We start from the raw sequence: 6,395 nt of genomic DNA, 5'->3' as shown, positions 1-6,395 counted from the left end.
ATTACTAGTATAACTTAAGCTATAACCCCAAGATTACATGTAACTGACACAAGCTCATACTCATAAAGACTCAATTACCTACATTTGTTTTTCTAAACTTCAATAATTTAGACAAGGTCAAGAATGAAAGTTATTAGGAAATTAAATTGTCAACTCAAAAGACTTAAGGAAGGCAACATAAGTAACAGAGGAGTAAACCTGGAGCATAGCAGAGGCTTTTTCAAATCCAACCTCACACCTACCTGAGAACATTTATACCATATTGGTATTGTGTAATACCACTAAGCCTTCCTGTAAGGGCTTATCACGACCCCCTACATACTTTATTCTTCGTAAACATTCTTCAATTGAGGAACATATCTCCGGTGGTTTAAAGTATTGTGCTGATAATGTGTTAAGAAATTAAACTCAAAGTAACAATGTAAAACAAGAAATAGACAAGTGATGCAGATAGGAAAGAGAGAACTTTCTTATTTCATCAAGTATTTTCAAGTGTGTACAATATCGTTTCTCATCCTTTATTTATAGTATTACATACAGGTATACAAAACAATATCATAAACATAACATTAAACATTTGAGATCATGAAGGAAGATCATGGGGAGATTATGAAGGTATAGGAGTTACAACCATAACTCCATAAGTATTGGAGTAGTGAGAGTTCGAGAGATAATGGAGAAGAGTAGTGGGTATTACTCCTTTATGAGTTATGTACATTCATCATTAGATAATTATTTATAACACAATTAATATATTAATAACGTTCAATAAAGTAATAATCTATTTTCGTAGGGAGATACTTAAGTAATTATTGATATTGTCAAAGTGGAAAAAAAAAGTACAAATGCCTCACGTGAAAGAACCTTTAACACCTTCTAGTTGCAAAACTTTTGTAATCCTTTCATAATAACATTGGTTCAACTATTTCACCAAATAACTCTTATAATCTTCTTTATAATACCCTTTTCATTCTCTTAAAACACTATACCAAAGGGGAGAAAAGGGTTAAGAAAAAAAAACAGATCCTAGTAGTGACTGCATTTCCACCGAATTTATTTCCTAAATCTCCTTTCATTTGACTCGTAGATGGATACAATAATATATAATCAATAACTTTGAATTTCTACAAACACAATCAAGTATGATCAAAATATTTTGCCCTTGATTGTAATATCCTGGTTGCAATTAGGAGGCAATCATGCTCTTTCCAGAATTCAAAAATACTGCACAACATTAACTGAAACCACTACAGAAGTGAGCAACTTGAAAGAGAAAAAAAGAGAACTAATATCCTATAAGAAAACGAATATGAAAGAATGTCAGGATTCAGGAAAGATGTTTAAACATCAGATGAAACTGAACTGAATTTAATTCAATCAAAATCGATTATGAGAATTTGTGAACTCTGCTGTGATAAAGGCCTGCATAACAAAACCACCCCTTCAACAAGGGAATAATTAATTGAGGGTTTAAAGTTCTAACCCGCTCTAAACTTTGAATTATTCAAAAGGGACAGGGAAAAACGTAAAATATCTGCCCCAAAACGGTTCTTCGAATTTGAAGGATTTTCATCACCATATTCTAATTCTAGAAAAACAAGTAGTTAAGTCGGGCTTAGGCACCACCAGAACCATATTTCTTTCCAAAAACGATGACCTGAAGCTTGTCATAACCTGCCAACACACCAGCACCAGCAACGGCACGGAGGATGTTAGCACCAGCACCCTTGAACAGAGATTTGGCACCCTCATTCTTAAGGATCTGGGAGAAGGCGTCGAATGAGCTCTTGTACTTCACAGCCTCACCAGATGTCATCATCATTCTTCTTCTAACAGTGTCAATAGGGTAGGATGCAAGACCAGCACCATTGGTAATAAGCCACCCAAGAGCAAAGCTAGCAAAGAAACTATCCTGTAAACATCAAGAGATTAACCAAGGTCAATAATAACTCCTAACAAAATGAAGTCATAAACCCGCCATAATATGTTAAACTCCAAACTACCAAAGTAACAGGCAACAAAATTTAAGTAATGTAAGAATCTGAATATAACTGTCAACATATGACATCATCAGAGAAAATACCAAAGGAGCACATCACTAACCTGCATGTTTCCAGTCAAGAGCACTGGCTTCAAGGAGTCGTACATTCCGAAGTACAAACCACGGTACACAATGATACCAACACATGAAATGTTGAACCCACGGTACAATCCAGCAATTCCATCAGATGCAAGAGTCTTCTTGTAGACATCGATCAAACCATTAAATTGTCTCCCACCTCCCTTCTTTGCAGCCTTGGCATCATTTGCAAGACGAGTACGAGCATAGTCAAGGGAGTAAACAAAGAGCAAAGAAGAAGCACCAGCAGCACCACCAGATGCAAGGTTGCCTGCAAACCACTTCCAGTAGCCATCACGGTCCTTCTTGAAGTTGAAGAGCCTCTTGAAGTAGTCCTTAAATGCAAAGTTCAAGGCCTGTGGAACACAATATCAGTCAGTATTCCATATTACCAAAAATCAGCAGATTCAGTGCCCATGACATAAATTGCAGCGTCCAATGTAAGTAAATGGCATACCTGAGTAGGGAAGTAACGAATGACATTAGCAGTGTTTCCTCTCCACAAAGAACCAAATCCTTCATCTTTAATTGTCCTCCCGAAACAATCTCCAATTCCCATTGTATGGTTCTGACAGTCTACCAGCCTTAATCATCTCATCTTGGTTTTGGATCAAAAGTTTCACGCGCTCAATAGGGGCAGCAGCAGTCTTTGACACAGCAGCAGAAACACCACCCATAAGGAAGTCAGTGGCAAAAGCTGCTAATCCTTTTTCTTGGGGAGCTTGCACAAACACTGGTGAAGCGTTTGCAGAAATCAATGAGAGATCCTGTGTGGCTTGGCAGTTTTGCAGTCCTGCATTAGAGTAATTGCCATATGCAAAACGTCTCTGATGGAGAGCAGGCCTTTGAATGCCCCCATAGCGAGCATGGACATCCTGGGAAAGACTGGAGCTCAGATGCATCTGGTTAGCTACCTTCTGAAAAACAGTTGGGTGCTGGTTATCCGCCATTGCTAAGTAAACTCCTGCAAGGATGAAGCAAGACTTAGGTCTTTCTCTTAAGCTCAAAACTTCTTTTGATAAAGATTCATAATAGAGAACTTTAACCTCCATCTTAACCACTAAAGAAATGCAAGCCACTAACCAATCCCCCGGGTGATTTCAGTAAATCTTTATTCTCATTACTCGTAATGGGAACTCAACTGAGCAGAATTCACCAATAATATATTGCATAGAAACATAGTAAATTAGTACACTACATCAACAGACCAAATTTCTTGCATTTCGGCATGTTTAAGATGGTACCGTTTCCTTTGTACAAAAATTGTCAATGAATACCATTTTTCTCAATTCTCAATAGCAATCAGCCAAGTAAATCTATGATGCTTACCAAATGCCCCTAGCTATAGCCTATAGTACATACTTCACTAACAAAATTCTAGATTCTTATACTAGGTAACAAGATTATAACTGATTTAAGTTATATACATTGTAAGTGTAGAGATTCTTTTACGCTATCAATGAATATTAACATGTTATAGCAGGTTAGTTACCATTTTACTAGATTACCAATTGATGTTTATCAAAATAATTACCTGTAATTACCTAATAAGTAATCTGATAATGTAAATATTGTTTACAGCATCGGTGCATAGAACGACTGTGTAAAACAATTACTCCACTATAGGTCACTTATAAGGTAATAACATGCAAATCTCTTGATAAGCACTAATAATAATCTAGTAAAAATAATAACTAACCTGATATAACAAGTTAAAAAACATTGATAGTATTAAAAGAATCTTTACATCATCAGCGCATATAATTTAAATCCTTACTTAGAACACAGAAATCAGAACCACACTAGGCATTGACCAGATATATAGAGTATGTACACAGTTCGTTCAAGGACAAAACATACGCCAAAAGCTACTTCTGTTACTTTTAAGAGATACAACTAGCTATTGTACATGCTTCACTAACAGAATTCTAGATTCTCATACCACACAGCACTTATTAAATTACATAGAACAAAAAAAAACAGAATCACATTACTCGTTGACCAGATCTACAGTACACATATACAAAATCAACGTCTCCTATAACTAAAACACGGCAACAGCAGTTGAGCACAAAAATCAGATCGATAAAATCGAAGATCCATAAACCTAGGATCCATTTCCAACAAACACACAAACAGATCCATTATAAACTAAAAAACTACACAAAATAGATAAATCAAAATAAAACGAACCTCGCAAAAAGTCAAACAAGTAAAAAATCTCTATAATTTCACAGATCTAAGCAGAACAAAGTGAAATTAAATTAGGGCTCAGCTAAAAAAAGTGAAATTTACGGTCAAAATCTCCAACTTTTAGACCATCCAAATACATGTTGTAGACAGAGAGTGGAATGTTTTAGTGAGAGAGAAAGCTATGGTTACCTGCGTTCCACTCGCCTTGGAAGTCGAAAGAGGAAATGGAGATGGGAGAAGAACGAGGAGCTAGAGGGTTTTGAAGGGAGAATAGAGAATGAGTATATATTGGGTGGCTAAGACCTATACTGCAGATATTTTTCATTCATTTAGCATTTTCTTCCCCTGCTTCGCGGCACATTACTTAGTTGTTACACTCTATTTTATTACTCATTTTATTTTATGTGAAAGCATTACTCCATCTCGAAAGTCAAGTTAGTAATTTTATTACATTTTTTATACTCTTTTTAATTTTTTTATTTATATATATTAACTATGTGAACATATAGTGCTTTGACCATCGTATTCTAGATGAATATTTTCTTTGACCTTCAAATGAACTAGCATTATCACTCGCGCGAATGCGTGGACACTAACCATATAATATATTTGAGTTATTTGAATTATATATAAATAATCTTGTAGACAATAAATTTGCGTCGAGAAAATAAAATCAAGACCGAAAAATATCGAATAATCGTAGTATTTTATTTCGAATATTTGAGTGTTACAATCTCTATGAATCCTCTGATTCTTCCTTTCAATGGTAAATAAATTCAAGGGCCTTTGAGCTTGATCTTGAATATGTATTTGTTGCCTCGAACGATGATCTTGTTCTTGAGCTTGAGCTTGACCTTGATTTGTTCTTCGTGCTTGAACTTGACCTTGATTTGTTCTTCGTGCTTGAACTTGAGCTTGATTTCTTCTTCGTTCTTGAGCTTGAACTTGATTTTTTCTTCGTTCTTGAGCTTGAACTTGATTTCTTGAACTTGAAGCTTGAAACTTGCGAAGGAATTTGCAGCGTTTGATCCACGAGCTCTTTCTTGCTTCTTGTTATAACTTCTGTCCCTTTTCTGAGTTATAAAGATCCCTATTTATAGTTGTGGAAAGGAGGAGTTGTGATAAGAACAAACTCTTTCCGACCAATCAAATTGAAGTGTGACATGGCCGCATTTGATTGGCCAGAACATGTCACTTGCACACGTGGCGCGATTTCATTGGCCTTTTAGTGTGACTTGGCATGCCTTGTCATTTTGACACATGGCACGATCCTATTGGCTCTTTCGTTTGACTTGGCGTGCCACGTCATTTGACGCGTGGCATTGGGCCTCTAGGAAGATGACTTCTTGGGCCTAATGAGATGGGCTCATCATTTGTAGCCCAATTAAATGGGCTAGCCCAGTCAATATTTATTGGACTTAAATAATTAATTCAATTATATTGGCCCATAATATTTATTTGGACTAATATATTTAAAATGGTCCAAATTATTTTATTGAATTTATATTCAATAAAATTTGCATGCCTACAAATCTTACAACTTAAACTTTCTCTATTAAATATAGATAACCATTGGATATTAATTAAGAAACACTACATGAAAAAGATTAACTATTTCTCAATTTTTTTAGGTATAATTCTATTTTTATTTTTTGATATCATTCTCGTGGGTGTCATTGGATCCTAAAATAAGCCGGGAAGCAAAATAATAACTCATTTTTGTAACAAAACAATCAAAGGTTGAGACTATGAAGGATTCTTTGGATACGACTTGGCTATTTTACTACTACTTAAACTCTTATGTTGTGTGTTGATATCTTTCAAAAATTATTTCTATTTTAAAATTTCAGTTTCTAAAACATTATTTTTAAATAATAATTTATTTTATAATAATGTAAGTGAAAATATTATCCTTAATTTAAAACTAATTTTAGTCGGCTATCTAAGAATTTAAAAAATTGTTTAGCCAGTAATTTTTTTTTCAGTGTGACTCCATTTTGATATTTGACATTAACCATATTACATATCTGAGTTTTTTGAATGATATGTAAATAACCTTAAAATTTAAAGTTTCTAGATAATC

At 34.7% G+C, this 6,395-nt stretch overlaps 1 pseudogene; it reads right to left on the bottom strand.

Moving 5' to 3' along the window:
- Positions 1-1,354: 1,354 nt before the first annotated feature.
- On the bottom strand, positions 1,355-4,663 carry LOC107766118 (ADP,ATP carrier protein, mitochondrial-like; annotated as a pseudogene).
- Positions 4,664-6,395: the final 1,732 nt, after the last annotated feature.

Source organism: Nicotiana tabacum, chromosome 22 (genome assembly GCF_000715075.1).
Source record: "Nicotiana tabacum cultivar K326 chromosome 22, ASM71507v2, whole genome shotgun sequence".
NCBI classification, from domain to species: Eukaryota; Viridiplantae; Streptophyta; class Magnoliopsida; order Solanales; family Solanaceae; genus Nicotiana; species Nicotiana tabacum.
This window is presented reverse-complemented; position numbering and strand designations above follow the sequence as displayed.